General features: G+C 48.5%; 1 protein-coding gene and 1 long non-coding RNA gene across 7 annotated transcripts in view; both read right to left on the reverse strand.

The window, feature by feature from the left end:
* IL11 (interleukin 11) overlaps positions 1-16989 on the reverse strand; it is a 70325-nt gene extending 53336 nt beyond the window's left edge. For 2 of the 6 annotated variants that reach the window (XR_013978822.1, XM_080977839.1), the window contains exon 1: positions 12249-13051. The gene's annotated coding sequence lies outside the window, so the exon portion shown is untranslated. Of the gene's footprint in view, positions 1-5702; positions 5950-12248; positions 13052-16194; positions 16884-16965 lie in introns of those variants that run through there. The other 4 variants (XM_080977837.1, XM_080977843.1, XM_080977842.1 and 1 more) reach the window with 4 other exon arrangements.
* Positions 6577-8451, reverse strand: LOC308460964. The gene is made up of 2 exons (XR_013978767.1): positions 8239-8451; positions 6577-7224 (listed from the first exon to the last, which is right to left on the reverse strand). It is a non-coding gene; the product is annotated as an uncharacterized lncRNA (long non-coding RNA).
* Positions 16990-17011: the final 22 nt, after the last annotated feature.

Raw genomic sequence — 17011 nt, forward strand, 5'->3', positions numbered from 1 at the left:
ACCTAAATTGTGAAAGGGGCTGTTACAATGTAATGTAAATGCCAGAGAGAAACCACTAAACTTCTCTAGAAATAATCACAATTGTCTTACCACATATTGGACATATAACAAACAGCACATCTATGCGCTAGGCCCTTACATGCATGCTATGAACAGAAATGCACATAGCAGACTAGAGTAAGGGAGAAGGCCTAGGTGTGGGTGGGTGCATGTATGTGTAGATGAGGCAAATATTTCCCTGTAAGGGCGACACTTAGCGCAAAAATGATTCTATACTTGGTACAGCAGATACACAACACTTAAGAACTTGCCATACACACATTCATTGCGGCAGGAGTGGAATTTTCTGTGCTATAAGACACCACACACCGAACACAAGAAAACAGCAATGGGTGCTATCCAACTGAATAGATCCATTGCACAAGGATTTCAGCTTGTACAACGAAACTTCCCCTCCCTCTTCTTTCCCTGCACCCCTCCGCCCCCACCAACACCCTTCCCAAATCTGTTCTGGAGGGTTGTGGGAAAACCCTGAACAGATTTGGGGGGTGGCATGAGGGCCGCAAGGAAAGGACGGGGGTGAGTGGGTGGGGAACGTTCCTTTGTGCAGCCAAACATACTTGCGCTAGCAGATGTATTCAGATGGGTGAATATACCTGCAACAGAAATGCTACTCTGAGGAAAGACATCTGGGTCCTGTGCAACAAACACTACAGTTATTCCATGACACAAATAACTGTGTGGGACGGCACAGAAATATGCATGTTAGCACGCAACAATGCATACTCCCACCTACTTATCTCCAAGCTCGCATTGTATGGGTGTGCTTGTGTACATTTGTGTGTATTCATAGTGCATTTCCTGCGTGACATTTGTGTCTGTGTGTAGGTATGAGCGTTTGTGAGTGGGCAGTTATATACAAACACTGCGATGAGCATGTATTGTGAGTGGAGCGTGTGTGTGTCTGTCTATGCATATTTTCCTAGATCTCCTTTCCCCTTTCCAGCCACTGACTGTGCACACTCTGGTGTGAATCCCATCTCTCTCACTGTCCCGATGACACAAGAGCCTGGATTACAGTGTGCGCTGCTGACGGCAGAGTTTGGTCCTATCTAAACATCCCCCTTGACGCTTCCTGCCACGTCAGAGCTACTGGGGTGGGGGGGGGGGGAGAGCTGGCATGTCCAACCGCAAAGTTATGACTCTCCTGGGGGCTGGACAGGGGAGCTATAACCACAAGGAGCAGCAGTTCACAGACAACAGGCAGCCTAACCTTAGGCGATCTGATCGCTAGGTAGGTCAATGACGGGTAGACAAATATGAGCAGATGGATGTGCAGAAAGGCAACTCTTTTCAACATCTATTATACCACGCATGGAGTATATTCTAAAAAATGCATTTGAGAAGTGTTTTTAAGACCACACACAGCACATTAAATGAAGTTCTGAGAGTCGTACATATCGGCACACTCAACTACAGACAGAAAACAGGTTAAAAAACAGACAATCTGGAGATTTTAATTGTTGTTATTTCAAAACAAAAGTTAATGACTGTTAATCGATTAAAGTTAAATATTACATTGCCCTTCCTACAAGGAGCTCACACGCATACCTTCATCCTCACGACAATCCTGTGAGGGAGGATCGGCTGATAGGCAGGGGACTGGCCCCAAATCACAAATACATGGGGAATTTAACACGGACCTCTACGGTCATATCCCACGATACATTTCAAACACAGAAGCATCAATGAACACATTTATAATACGGGGGTGTGGGGGGGTGTGGGTGTGTGCACGCACGCTATTGTAATGGAGAAGGCACAGGAGAACTTTCCACTGGATTGCATTCGATGTAAAAAGAAATGCCGAAACTCTCACCATGTTTGTGGTTATTTGATAAACCACACTGTAAAGCCTTTTTTACCTGAACTAGGTTTTGGTGGCTCATTAAAATGTAGGATAGAGGTGGATGCTGAGATACTTTATCTGGTTAGGTGGTTTTTGATGTACTGACACCCACATGTGGGATTGCAGAGGGTGGGGGTGTTAAATACATAAAGTGGGTATAGTTATGAAACTGAGTAAACTGAGGTAAACTGAGTATTGGTATTACCCCCTCCCAATACCTATATTCAGTTTAAAAATACATATAAAATGGAAAAATGGAAAGGAGAGCCATAGGAGGAGGGACATGTGTATTCCACAATCAGAAGGAAACAAGAACAGCCCTGCTGCTGGATCAGGCCAGCGGCCCACCTAGTCTACCACTCGGTTCTCTCCGTGTCCAACCAGGGGGGAGGCTTGAAAGAAGCACCTGAGGCCAACAGCAACACTCTTCCCTTGAGATTCCTAGCAAGTGATATTCAGAGGCACACTGCCTCTGACACAACCATCATGGCCACCGAAAGCCTTATCCTCTGAGAATTTCTCTAATCCGGTCCCACTTAACGATGCAACCACATTGCTGTTGTTTTTCTCTCCCAGGATGTTAACTACAGGCCCCGTCCACACTTGTTGTTTGCTCCAGTTCAGCAGCAAAGATCGAGTTTTCCTGGGGGGAAGCGACGGGGGAAGCAGAAGTCTGGCTGAGCCCTAACTCACAAGAGAGAAAGGCTTAGCCTAGCCATCTCCCTGAGCTAACATTTTATGTGAGTGAGCAGGTGGGAGGGGGTGAATTACAAACAAAAAAACACATGACCCTACCCTGTACCTGGAACCCAAAGTGTTCCGCTACCTCATCCTGCCTCATGCTCAGAATCCGTAGCCTTTGGTTGAGTGCATGGGCAGCCGAGTGCCAGGTTCCAGGACGGGGATAAGAGAGGCAGTCGGGCGAAAAGCCGCTGATGCAAAAGCAGGAATGTGCAGTATGTCAACAGCTCCGGGAATCCGGGCTGAGCGCACCCTCCAGGAAGGGCACACGCTGGGAAAGCAACGGCAGGTGTTGTCCCATAAGCGCCGTCTGGGAAGCAGGATGAGTCAGTAGAATTGTTCGCAAATACACCTCAAGCATGACTTCCACCTGGGCTCTCTTGGTAAAAAAAGGTAAAGGACCCTGGATGGTTAGGTCCAGTCAAAGGCTTTTCAAGCCGAGGGAGCTGGTGTTTGTCCATAGACAGCTCTTTCCCAGGTCATGTGGCCAACATGACTAAACCGCTTCTGGCGCAATGGAACACCGTTAAGGAAACCAGAGCGCACAGAAATGCTGTTTACCTTCCCACCACAGCGGTACCTATTTATCTACTTGCGCTGGTGTGCTTTCGAAATGCTAGGTTGGCAGGAGCTGGGACAGAGCAATGGGAGCTCACCCCATCGCAGGGATTCAAACTGCCGACCTTCTGATCAGCAAGCCCAAGAGGCTCAGTGGTTTAGACCACAGTGCCACCGGGGTCTTCTCTTGGTAGCCAAGTATTGCTGCCCCCTAGAAACCCAGGAAGTTGCCTTGTGTTGGGTCAGGTTACCTGTCCATCTACCCCAGTATTGTCCGCTTTGGCTGCCAGGGTGTGAGACAGGGAAGGGTCTCCCCCCATCTTCTGCTACCTGATCATTTCAAAACCTTCCAGCTGGGGGATGAACCTGGGACTTTCTGCAAGCAAAGTGGCTTCCCTATCTGGACCCTCCCCACCTGCATGCTGCTGAGATATGTCAGTCCTAGCCTACAGATGCCTTCTGTATCCCAACTTGAATTCCTTCCTCCTCTCATCTCCACCAAGGCATCCAATCTCCAATTTGCACCTCTCCGCCCACACATCCTGCCATGAATTCTGGGCTTTCCCCAGTCCTACCAACATCCTTCAATCTTGACTCCCAACACACAAAGTTCAGCATATCAGGTTAAAGTCTGTGGATCCTGTTCATCTCTCTCTCCCACCCCCCACGGCCCCTCACCCCCCAGCCCTTGCCTTGAACATGGTCCAAGTACAAACAACAGAGAAACAGTGTTCCTGGCTAGAGAGAATTCCTGGGTTATGTGTGGAAAATCTGCTGAATCAGCAGCTGGGATTAAAGAAAATGTGCAGCAGACACACAACTCTCTCTCTCTCTCTCTCTCTCTCCCCCCCCTTCCCCATTTGCTCTACCTATTTGTGCCAGGAGGCCTGCAGGATCCTCACAAACACCCTTACGCAAAAGTGCCAAGTGTCCCCACCCTTCAGAGACAGAGACCCAGCTCTTGTCCAAATCTTTTCGTGATGCAGGCAAAGGAGGGGGTGCAGGGAGGGGGACTGCCGTGTGGTTTGGCTACAGAGTTGGGGATTTGCATTGGTTTAGAGGGGAGGCTGGGGGGGGGGACAGAGAAGGAGGACAGGGAGGGAGAGCATCTTGTACTCCATGCAAGTAATAGGACACACGTATACATTTGCAGCCACACACGTTAACGTATTCAAGCCCAAGCACACAACGCTTCCAGCAGATCTATGCACAAAGGAACACCAGCCAGGGCATCTATATGGGCTGAAGGCTGAAGTTCTGTGAGGGTTTCAGAACAAGCAAATTCTGAATTGCACCCTGTGTTTGGAAATACATGGGAACTGAGCTGTGTGTTCCACTGTGTCTAGGGGCCAGTGGAACACCGGCCATCATTAAGGCAGTGTGACTGGTGCAGCTGCCCAGAGCACAGGTCTCTTGTGTGTCTACCCACATTTGCCTGTGCAAAGCAGGGGAATGGAAGAAAATCTGTTCGTACATTGGACTGTCTGGCCCAGTTCAGACATCGTACCAAAGCATTAAACCGTGGTTTAGCATAACAAGAACAAGCCACAGCAAACCATGGGCTTGTGCACTCCCATATACCAGTCTAGCAGAGCTGTGAGAAGCAGCAAGGAGGAGTGTAAAAGTTTTTGGCACTGATTTAGGTGAACCACAGCTTCTTGTGCTAACCAAACAAAAAAAAACAAAACCCCATGATTAGTCTTCTTTCACACAAGTGAACTTCAAACCATGGGTTATGAACTGACTTATTTAGGCAAGTCGCAGTTACCATTAACCACAGTTTAGAGTTCAAACACAGCAGCAAAATCAGCAGCAAAACTTCCTGAACTCTTCAGAGGAGAGGGAAATAGGAGAGGGAATTGTGCAAGGCTCACCCTGGCTTATTCTCATCACACCAAGCTATTGTTTAGGCCCATGACATCTGAATATAGACACTGTGGGGCAAATCGGCTATGCCTTGTTTTTACCACTTGGAATGGAGTGGATCAATTACTGCTTGCTTTTGCAGCTTCCTGCATGTTGCCTGAAATAACAGTATTTTCAAAGTGTCTTAAAGTTCATGTAAGGGACAAAACCAAAAGGCAACAATCTTGAACTGTGATTGTCATTTTTGCTGGAAGATTGAAAAGGTGTGGGGGTGTGGAGTTACAGATATGTAAGTCTGTGCAGGGTGCAGAAATGTCTAATTATCTAAACCGGGGGGGGGGGGAGGAGCCTTTTTCAGACAAAGAGACACATGTCCTCATGGTGATCTTCCAGGGGACCACATGCCAATGTAGGTGGTGGAGGCAGGGACAAAAGCTACATTCCAGCCACATAAAAGACTGATGTTTACATACCTCTTTTCACCATCCATATGGGCAAGAAAGAGGCGTTATCCCAGTCAGGTAAATGTACAGAAGGATGGTGCAGAGCAGAACTGGCCAGGGGACAATGGATGTGGCCTGGGGAGAAGGTCTGGGACAGTCCTTATTTTGTAACACTCAAAAGTTACCTGAACTGTATGGGGAGCAGCTTCAAATAAACATGTACAGCCATGTACAGCTGCCTCCTCACTTTGCTTCAAGGGCTCCCCTGTGGTTGCTCAGATCCATCCATCCATCCATCCATCCATCCATAATTATACAGTATTTGCATGCCTCCTTGCCATAGTTAAACCATGCTCAAGGTGGCTTACAGCATGAAACAAAAATACAATTACAAACTTAGCAAAACTAGTCATAAACAATAAACGAAACATCAAAAAGTACACAGCCAAATTAAACCATTTTCACATAAACCATAAAATCTAAAGATAGATAGATATATCCATAACAGCAACAACCCCACCACCACCCAACAGAACCCCCTCTAAACAACATCCCAACCCCAAAGTCTGTTCAGCAGTCTCTGCTTTTGTGGTTGGAGTCAGACAGGGATCCGGCCTCCCAGGCCAGGTGGGAAAAGGTCTGCAAAGCAGAGAGCAGGTCTTCCAGGACTCACAGCCAAGAATGGTCAGCCTGGAGGCCTTCAGATGTGCCTGTGGGAGCCAGTATTGACCTAGCAGTCAAGGAAAGCACGCTCTGCATATGTTCTGATGCTATTTCTTATCAATTCCCAGCATATTTCCGGAATGAAGCACAGCACTGCAAACAGAAGCTGGCCCAGTGTCCTGAATCTGGCACAACTCTAGTATCTCCTTTGGCGCAATTCCTATTTTTCACATCTTACGGTAACCAACTGTAACCTGCCACCAAACCTCAGGTGCATACAACTTTCCCTGTTTACCCTTGCCACAGTTTCCTTCCCCACCTCTGCGCTGAATTTTAGACTGTAAGCTCCTTCGTGCCCTCTGCAAAGAGTACTTCATGGTTCTATATTAATAGTAATTATTACGGTTGTCGTTGTTATTGATGACACTATTGCATCTTCTTGAGTTGTGTACTAGAGCCCAGGGGAAGAAGCCACAGCACGGAAGCCTGACAGTGTGCATGACTTTTGAGCCAGCCTCAAAGGACGTGACTTCATTCCTTTTGCTTTATAGCAGCCTTCAGGGAATCCCCCGGCCAAAAAGGAAAAAAAACAAAACAGAATAGCAACCCCTTCTGCCATGTTCCAAGTCCCCATTGCCAGCCTGGTTTTGGCTCCTGCGCGACAGGGAATCCCGTGCAAAAGGAAGGCTGGCTTCTTGTCCGGACTGGCGTCTAGACATTCCAGGGGAATCCGGGACGCGTTGCCAGGGGTGGGGTCACTTTTTGGGCACGGCGGTTAGACTCTTGAGGTTGCTGCGCTCATGGGGCGGATGAGTCGTTCCAGCGAGTCCGTGTCATTTTTTGCGCTGAGACGGAAAAGTTCTTAGCTAGCAGGTGACGGAGCTGAAACAGCCATGGTGGGAGGCTCCCGTGTGTGTGTGTGTGTGTGTGTGTGTGTGTCAACTCTCCCTATTCTTCAGCAAGACGAGGTATTCAGCAGCAGATGCTGCCAGATGGCTAGTAAAAGACCCTTCCGCATTTTGACAGATGAAAATAAGCTCTGCGCTGCACGAAGCAAAAAAAAAAAAGTCTTAAAACAGAATTAGGAGTGGGTGGGTGGGTGGGGAGCAGCTTCTTGGGGGAGGCAGGCGTACAGAGACGTGCCAACACACCCCAGGAACAACCCGGACTGTTAACATCAAAAGCCAGCCAGAATCCTGCAATGCTGAAGGCAAGCTCTAAACTTTTGGATGCCACAAACATTCCGTCAGTTTAGGATTTCAAACAGAAGGCTCCGAAGGAATTAATTTCTGTCTCAAAGGAGGGAAGGGGAGGGGGATATCTGTACCCACAAGGCCAGCCCCTAGTCATTGCATTCATTCCCTCCTGCAAGGTCACGTATCCACGCACCCTGCTCTTCTTTGATACACTGAGCTTGTTCCCTTTGTGCTCTAAGCTCGTCCTGCTCCCTCTTCCATCCTCCCCTTCTCCTAACTCCAAAGAAGGGGGATTGTCAATCACTCAGGGCTGGTTCTAGGCTTTTGTGGGTCCTCCTCCTCACCGCAGCTTGCCTCCACCACCCCATATTGGCGGCTTGGGCCCAGAAACAGAAAAGAGGGAGGTTGAATGGCTCCTCCTGCTTGCTATCGCCTCATGGTGGAGATGGGCCCAGAGGGTGAGCAAATTGTTGCTTCCCTTCCTTGCTGCCAAGGCAATTGCAGAGGCTCCAGTTGGTGCTGGGCCCTAGCAGACGCTTGCCTAATGCCAAGCACTGAGGCCGGGCCTGCCGTCAGTCACTGTTACTACGACTACACACACCCGCAAAGCAGCATGGTCCCAGCCGAAAAGTGGTTGGGGAGTAGGCCCATTGGTTGTTAGGCAACCCACAAAGAGCTGCCTTTTGGCTTCTGGCGCTAGGGGAATAGAGGTTCTTTGCTGTTGCCTAGCAACTGAAGGGCCCCGACCTCCACTTCATATCAAAGAGGTGGCTTCTTCCAGCAGTTCCTGGAACCCCAGAGAGATATCCATGCAGTGAAGGCACTGTCCCACTAGTCTTCGGCCAGCCAGCCCACAACTTACCACTAGCCTGGAGGGTGCCACTGGCCCCTAGCTGCCCTTTCCTCAGCCTCAGTGCCACCCTTGCAGAATTCAGCCAACAGGAGGACAGGGAGAAAATGTGAATTAGTTGGCTCTGCTTGCCATTGACTTTGGCTTCACCAAATGTTGGCCTCCTTGTCTCTCGCCCAATAGGTATAATCACATCAGCCCCCAGTGTAGCCATGTGACCCAACAGTAAGCCAAGTCCTGAATGCATATCACAAAGGAGATAAACCCTCCCTAAGGCCATGGTGCTAAAAGCTACTGGGTGACAAGAGAGCCAGAGCGGGCATGGTGGTCCTGGGTTCAAATCCCACGGAGGGTCTCTCCACAATTCTCTGCAGAAATAAACATGCATCAACCTGGCACATAGGTTTTTGCTCCACATACTTGTGCTGGAAAACTACCACTGGTTCCCTGCTGCATACTCACAGAGTAAGAAACCTGCTCTGATGGAAGCAGCTGCAAAAAAGTGCCAATTGTGCCCCATCTGTAAAATAGGCATAATAGTGGCATAGCTCAAGAGGCTGCAATGAAGACAAGTAGCGTATTTTTGAAAAGGAGGAAGAGGTGGATGCAATATGACAGATAAGTGTGCAGCAGCAAGGATTATATTCTGAAACAGAGAAGTTTGGAAATTTAGCTCATCAGCTGTTGCAGAACCCTGGGATCATTTCCCCTACTTCCTCATTGACTTCTGCCAGGAGCTGCAAATTATTTGGTGCAAGACTCTGACAGGTGCCAGTAGGCTTTGCCTAATTCCGTCATTTCCGCTGCTCCGAAGTTTCACACTACATTTCTCAGCAGCACCAGCCCAGCTCAACCTACAAACCTCACTACTCCTGGAAAAGCCAGGAACCCCAGCTCCCAGAATCCCTTGCTCCCACTTTTTGGCCACAGAATCCCAAGAACCTTCTTTGCAAGCCTTGAAGGAAGGTCTGAGGGGTGGCTGGAGGAAGTGAAGTGGGGAAGAAAGAGAGTAAAAGAGTCAGACGGCTCCTAACAAAAGGGTGTATCCTTCTGCACTCTGTAGGTCCCTTTTCAGAGAATTTGGCCCAAGCCAGCACATTCCGACTTTGAACCAGCTGCCTCCGTGAGCTCTCCGAGGCATCCCCCCTACAAAGGGCTCCAGGCTTTTCCCTCCCTTGGAGCTGGCCAGCCATACCTCCAGCACCATCAGACAAGCTAAGCCTCCGCTGTTCCATTCCTCGCTCACTCTGAACTCTTGCCCAGTCTGAGGTTTGGGAGGCAGCCTACTTGAGGGGGAAGCAGAGCCAATTCCTGTCCTACTCCCTACCATCCTCTCCTCCCTCCCTCAGACAGAGCCGTGATCCTACTCCCCTTCGGCAGCTTCTCAACCACCACCACCACCACTCCCGGCTCTCCAGAGGACCCAGGAGTCCTGGCTCCCGGCCACCTTCATTCTGGCCCATTAGGCTGAGATTGAACCAGCCCTTTTCCCCCTCCTGCTTTGGCCAGCAAGCCAAGGGTGTATGTGTGTGTTTTAAATGTTAGCCTGCTTCTAGACAATGGCAAACTTTACATTTGCGTGAATGCCGGTTAACGTAACTCTGACGGTTCAGCCGCAGGACTATCTCACTCCCCACAACAACAACAACAACAACAACACAGTTGCTTCACAACAAGTAGCGCTCCGCTCCCGTTCTGCTCCGCTCCCCTTGGGTTGGAACGGCATCTGTCAACCACCCAATCCACAATGGTTTTGTTTGCATTTTCCCCATCCTCCTGGGCCGGTGCCTGGTGCGCAGGGTGTTCCCTCTTTGCTGTGACTCTACTTAGAGGGCCCCGGTGGGTTTGTGGTTGATTCAGACAGGACGATCGTGGCCGCGACCTCCTGTTTTCATCACAGCGGCTTGTCGTCTGTCCCAACCGGAGGGTGTGAGGCCATCACGGCGGGAGCAAAAAGCCAAGTCCCGGCCGCAAGGAACGATAGGGAGTTCAGCCCTCGAGGCCTGGAGGACCCAGGCACAGGGAAGATGCCCCCTTTTAAGCCTTAAGCATGGGTGGCATCAGCAGTGGGTAAGTGTAGGCTGAAAGACATAGCTCCCCACCTGCTAGGGAGGGCTAGGACTTCCCATGCACACTAGCTACAGAAAATGTTGGTGTGGTTATAGGATGCTGCTTCGTAGCCACTGTTGTCTACTCTGAAAGGGGGAGCCGCTCTCCAGCTTCTCAAGCAAAGAGACCTGCTCACTGAATTTTGTTTTTCATCTGGAGATGCCGGGGATTTTCTGCGTGCAAAGGATGTGCTCTACCCCCGAGCTTCAGTTCCAGGCATAGCCACAGATTTCATAAGGTGCTGGTTTCGACCTATAAAACCTTATGGGGCTCAGGACTCCAATACTTCAAGGACCACCTCTCTCCACATGAACCAACTCAGACACTGCATTCATTATCCAAGGCCCCTCTCTGTGCGCCCCCTCCAAGGAAGCTGTAGAGGGTGCTGACACAAGAACGGGCCTTCTCAGTGGTGGCTCACCACGTGAAGAACACTCTCTCCAGGGAAGCATACCTGGCACCTTCACTGTTTATTTTTAAGTGCCAAACAAAAGCATGTGTCTTCCACCAGACCTTTATTTGGCCTTTAATTGTGTATGGTCTCTTTTAGTGGGTAGGTGGGATGTGTTAGTCCCGCCTTTTTATAAATGTGAATATGTTTTTAGTTTTTCGTTGGTTTTAATGTATGCACCATTTTTAAAAGTTGCTCTTGGTTACTTTTTGTAAAGCAACCCAACTAATAAGTGCAACAAACAAACAAACAAACAACAACTACCACATGAAGTATTTGGAAAAAGAACCACCTTTGCTTTGGAAACCCTATTCCTAGGACTAACTTATTCCTGCAAGTGAATGAGTTGGCACAGTGCTGATGTAGCAGAATGAACTGCAGCACTCCAGACCTCACGAAGGCATTTCTGAACGCTCCCCTATGTTAAAAACTATCTGCCAATTAGAAAATGACCACAGGCTGACAAAGGACTGCGATATATACTTTCTCCCTGATGTGCTAGATTTCGATTTGCAGTGAGATTGTGTTGATTTTGATTCCTCCCCCCCCCCCCATGGTCTGTAATTAGATCTGTAATTCTGCACTGCAATGCAGTGTGTAAGGGTGCACTGCAGAGCAGTGTCAGATGTTGCTGGCATCTCAATGGTGAAAGTCCTGTGACTTCGATGCAGACTAATAACACACTCATAAATGTCTACTCATGAGTAAGTGCCACTTAATTCAGCCAGACTTAAAGGTAAAGGTAAAGGGACCCCTGACTGTTAAGTCCAGTTTTGGACGACTCTGGGGTTGCGGTGCTCATCTGGCTTTACTGGCCGAGGGAGCCAGCACTTGTCCGCAGACAGCTTTCCGGGCCATGTGGCCAACATGACTAAGTCGCTTCTGGCGAACCAGAGCAGCACACAAAAACACCGTTCACCTTCCCGCCGGAGCGGTACCTATTTATCTACTTGCACTTTGATGTGCTTTTGAACTGCTAGGTGGGCAGGAGCTTGCAGGTAAATGCGTACAGGACTCTAAGTCAGTCACACTTTTGTCCCATTGAAACAAATGGGGCTAAAGCATGGGCAACTCACAGAGCAAGTCGTCATGTCTACTCAGAAGTAAATCCTACTTTACTCCAAGGTAAGTGGGTTAAGGAATGCAGCCTGAGGTTACGATCCAATACTCTTTGGATTTGTCTAGGAGGCAGCCCCATTAAACTGAATGAGTCTTACTTCTGAGTAGAAGTGTGTACTGGAAGTCTGATTCCAATTGTCTATATTTTGCACTGACAGACAGAAAGTGAGAAAAGTTGAGTTTATTACCAGTATAACCCCACTGAGGCAGAACTGGACCTTCCTGTTGCTGAGAGCCCTTTCTCTCTCTCTTTTAAGCCTTACCCAAAGAAATGATCATGAGGTAGTCTTTTAAAACACATTGCTTTTTCAGAGGTTTTTTAGGAAACGGAGCTACTACTTACCCTGAAAAACAGAGGAGGGTGCTTGAGGTTTTCAGGGCAACGTGGAGCAACCCTTACATAACTCAATGGCAAAGGCTGGAGCTCTTTATATTGCTTCTTCTTTGCTGAGTGTTCTGCAGAGATCCTTCCCTCTAGGCAACAACCAGCCAAACACTTTGGTTCCCACAGTGAGTAGGCCATTATTCTTCCACTTTAAGGATTGTAGCTCTGCAAAGGGAATGAATGGGGGCCTCCTAACAACTCTCAGAGCCCTTTGAAGAACTGCAGCTCCCAGAATCCTTTGGGGGACGCCATGACTTTTTAAAGAAGCAGTATCAAAATGTATTGTGTCAATGCGGCCTTAATTATATGTTGAAGGCTATGCCACAAACAACAACACCCAGCCAGGCTGGAGGGTCCCTTCTGTCTTTCATAAGAGTAGCCTAAAGTCGTGGTTTATCTCCAACCAATGAGAGAGATGCTGCAAATTGCCAAATTTCTGTGCATCTAAGAAAGATGTGGGGCTGGGAGAGGTGCCCATGTTTAATCTGGTTAACATCAGGTAAACTGAGGGATCTCAATTTTAGAAATAACTGCTCATCTTTTTCTTCCAAAAAGGGGTTGGCGACCTCTAGTGCCCAAAACCTGTGACTGCACCAGTTTAAAAGAGGGCAAAAGCTAATAAATACATAAATTGAGTGCAAAAGCAAATAAATAAGTAAATATAAAGTTGTCGTTTGCCAAAGCAATGGTCAGCACAAGTTGGGCTCCAGCTGTCAATAACCCCAGGCAGCATGGCCAGTGGTCGGGGATGATGGAAGCTGGAATCCAAAAACATCTGGAGGGTCACAGGTTCCCCAGCCCTGACTAAACCCACAGTTCTGTTTCCCACAGTAGCCAATCAGATGCTTCCAGGAAGCCAACAAGCAAGGCATGGGGGCAATATTCCTTCCTGGCTGTTGCCTCCCTCCAGCAACTTACATTTTCAGCTATACTACTGTTGAACATGGAATTTCCATGTATTTATTGTGGTGAATTACCACTGACATACCCGTCTATTCTCAAGGTATTTGTCTATCCCCCTTCTAAGTCTTCTAAAGTAGGGGGCACCACTGCAGATTCCTTAATTTAATTATGTACTGTGTGAAGAGGCACTGGTTTTTGCCCTTCCTGAGTGTTGTTGTTGTTGTTTAGTCATTTAGTCGTGTCCGACTCTTCGTGACCCCATGGACCAGAGCGTGCCAGGCACTTCTGTCTTCCACTGCCTCCCACAGTTTGGTTAAACTCATGCTTCGAGAACACTATCCAACGATCTCGTTCTCTGTCGTCCCCTTCTCCTTGTGCCCTCCATCTTTCCCAACATCAGGGTCTTTTCCAGGGAGTCTTCTCTTCTCATGAGGTGGCCAAAGTATTGGAGCCTCAGCTTCACGATCTGTCCTTCCAGTGGGCACTCAGAGCTGATTTCCTTAAGACTGGATAGGTTTGATCTTCTTGCAGTCCATGGGACTCTCAAGAGTCTCCTCCAGCACCATAATTGAAAAGCATAAATTCTTCGGCGATCAGCCTTCTTTATGGTCCAGCTTTCACTTCCATACATCACTACTGGGAAAACCATAGCTTTAACTATACGGACCTTTGTTGGCAAGGTGATGTCTCTGCTTTTTAATATGCTGTCTAGGTTTATCATTGCTTTTCTTCCTGAGTCTACTGTTCCTCAATTTCATTGAGTGCCCTCACTTCTTAGTATCTTGGGAGAGGACAAAGGCTCAATCCATTTTTTCCACACCATGCTTAATTATATAACCCCCCCTTAACTATTCCCACCCCCCAAACAAAACATTTTTGCTAAACTGTTAGCATTATAATGATGCAGCATTTTTAGTTTCCTAAATCTCATTCAGTTGCTCAACAAGTATCTGTAATTCCATGTTGCAGAAGAAAGTACTGAGGTTGAAGTAACCTCTAATCCCACCGCGAGTGGGGCTCATCTGTACCTCCATTTGCCCTGCAGCTTTCCCCTAGGTGGGAAAACCAGCAGTTTTCCAAGGGAAAGCTGTGGGGCAAATGCAAAACCGCTTGGATCCTCCTTGCTTTCTGGGCGCAGGACGAGCAGAAAAGTGTGTCTGAGCCCCAAATCTTGATGCCACCTCTACTCCATCTACTCTAATCCCAGGACCATGGGCAGATCCACGCCATACATTTAAAGCACACGACCCCTGCCCAAAGAATCCTGGGAACTGTAGTTTCCCACTCGCAGAGCTACAACCCACAGCACCCTTAACAAACTACATTTCCTAGGATTCTCTGGGGGAAATCACGTGCTTTTAAATGTGGGGCATGGGGAGTTGCAAGGGATACTGGAGCATTTCAGGATAGGATGTGGGAGAGCATCTGCAAAGAACAGCAGGGTAGGAAATCGCTGTTTCCCATCATTTCCCCTGGGGCAGCACAGCCATGACCTCAGTTCCCAATAAACGTGAAGGCTCCAGATTTTATAGCCTGAGCCTGGGTGGGGGGGTTGTATCTGCATTTAATAACCCTTGATTAGATTGTCCTTCCACGCTGCTGGGCGCCAGGAACGGCGGAGCCACGAGTGGCCGGGAATTTGTAAGATGGCTTCCCGCTAGGGTGGGGAGCAAGGACAGTTCCCCCTCAGTCCCAGCCCATGAATGCAACAATTGGCTTGTCTGTTGATGAAAAGCCACGAGCAAGAGGGTGTGTGTGTGTGTGTAACTGAAGATAGCAGGACAAAGTAATGAAAGCATCAAAGGACACATTTCAAGAAAGACCGGGTTGCGGGGGGACGACACACAAGCCAAACTGCTAATCAAGTTTTAAAATGCTGGTTTTCAAACCACTTATGAGTGCAGTTTAACTGGTCTTTTTGCCAGCAAAAGTCAAGGTGTATGTAGCCAGCACAATCATTTTTTTATTTGCAATCAGATTTAATCATTTTTATTTACAGCGGCAATCAAGGTGATTCAGAATGGAGGCTCTCCCACCCGTCCCTTCCAGAGCACCACTTATTGGCAAATCCGCATCCAGGCAGCTAATAGAGGCTGGCATAGTTTGAGTCGATCTGGAGTTAACTGAGTGACCTTGCCCCTGAATCAATAAAACCTGGTCATTTCACATGCAAAAGATCCCAACATCCATCTCTCATCTTCTCCAGAGAAAAGCTCCCACCTGACACCCTGGAGAGCAGCTGCCAGTCAGAGTCAACAATACTGAACTACATGGACCAGTGGGCAAGGACACACTGCATGCCCAGGTAAAAGAAGAACAGACTTGAATAATGTCCAGGAAAGGAGACAAAAATCTAGGTTTTGCAGCTGACTAGATGGAGGGTCTAATTTACTATTAGGGAGGCAGGGGGCAGGATATTGCCGCATTCCAGAACCGGTGCTGTCTCGCTAGGTGCTTGCCTACGTCCCACTGCTCAACACAAACAGATGTCCCCTAAAACGCTTCCCACTTTCCAGAGTGGTGGCATGTTTTGGTGAAGTACTAGAAGGTTGTTTCCTTTGGATGAGCTTGCAATGGGGATGGCTGCTGCTCAGTGGCAGAGCTGTGCTCCTTGAATTCTGCTGCCCTCTGCTGGGCAAACGTCTCCTGCTTCCTTAAACAGCTCACCCATTCTCCACTATTGTTTCCTTGTCTATTGAACTCACTTCCTGAGCATATACAGTGGTACCTTGGGTTACATACGCTTCAGGTTACAGACGCTTCAGGTTACAGACTCCACTAACCCAGAAATAGTACCTCAGGTTACGAACTTTGCTTCAGGATGAGAACAGAAATCGTGTGGCGGCAGCAGGAGGCCCTATTAGCTAAAGTGGTGCTTCAGGTTAAGAACAGTTTCAGGTTAAGAATGGACCTCCGGAACAAATTAAGTTTTTAACCCAAGGTACCACTGTATGTGGTTCTGTTTCTCTCCTTTCTCTTTCAATCCCCCCTCAAAACCCACCTTGCCTTCATGTCTTTGCTTTATCCTCTTGCTCCTTTTATGAACATAGGGCGCCCTAGAAGAAGAAGAAGAAGAAGAAGAAGAAGAAGAAGAAGAAGAAGAGTTTGGATTTGATATCCCGCCTTTCACTCCCTTTAAGGAGTCTCAAAGCGGCTAACATTCTCCTTTCCCTTCCTCCCCCACAACAAACACTCTGTGAGGTGAGTGGGGCTGAGAGACTTCAGAGAAGTGTGACTAGCCCAAGATCACCCAGCAGCTGCATGTGGAGGAGCGGAGACTCGAACCCTAAAGTGAATCAAAACTTTGGCTCATCTGCCCCAGCATTACCTGCTACACTAAAGCTGTGCACACACCGTACATTTAAAGCACCTGACTTCTCCCAAGGGATACTGGGAACCATAGCTTGTTTAGGGTGCTGGGAATTGTAGCTCTGTGAGGAGGGGTGGCACCGTTCCATTTTGCTGCTGGAGGCGAAATGGGAAGTGCCTGCCTGCCTTGCCACTGCTGCCTGCCTCACCCACCCTATTGCCTCCGCCACTGGCAGAGAAGCGGCGCTAGCATTGGCACCCATTGTGGGCGAGATCTCCCCAATTTCAGGGGTGCTCTCGCGTGCTCTTCCTCAGGATTCTATTATTGGGAGGGCTGCATAGGAACACAAAAAGAGCCTGCAGGATCAGGCCAGTGGCCCATCTAGCCCAGCATCTTGTTCTCCCGGTGGCCAACCAGATGTTTTTAGGAAACAAACGGGCAGGATCTTGATCCTCCTCCTACTCCAGACCCCCAGCTTCCTGGTTGCTAGGTGTACGAATACTCTAGA

The sequence above is a fragment of the Podarcis pityusensis genome (assembly GCF_964106645.2).
Source record: "Podarcis pityusensis genome assembly, chromosome: 13".
Taxonomy (NCBI): domain Eukaryota; kingdom Metazoa; phylum Chordata; class Lepidosauria; order Squamata; family Lacertidae; genus Podarcis; species Podarcis pityusensis.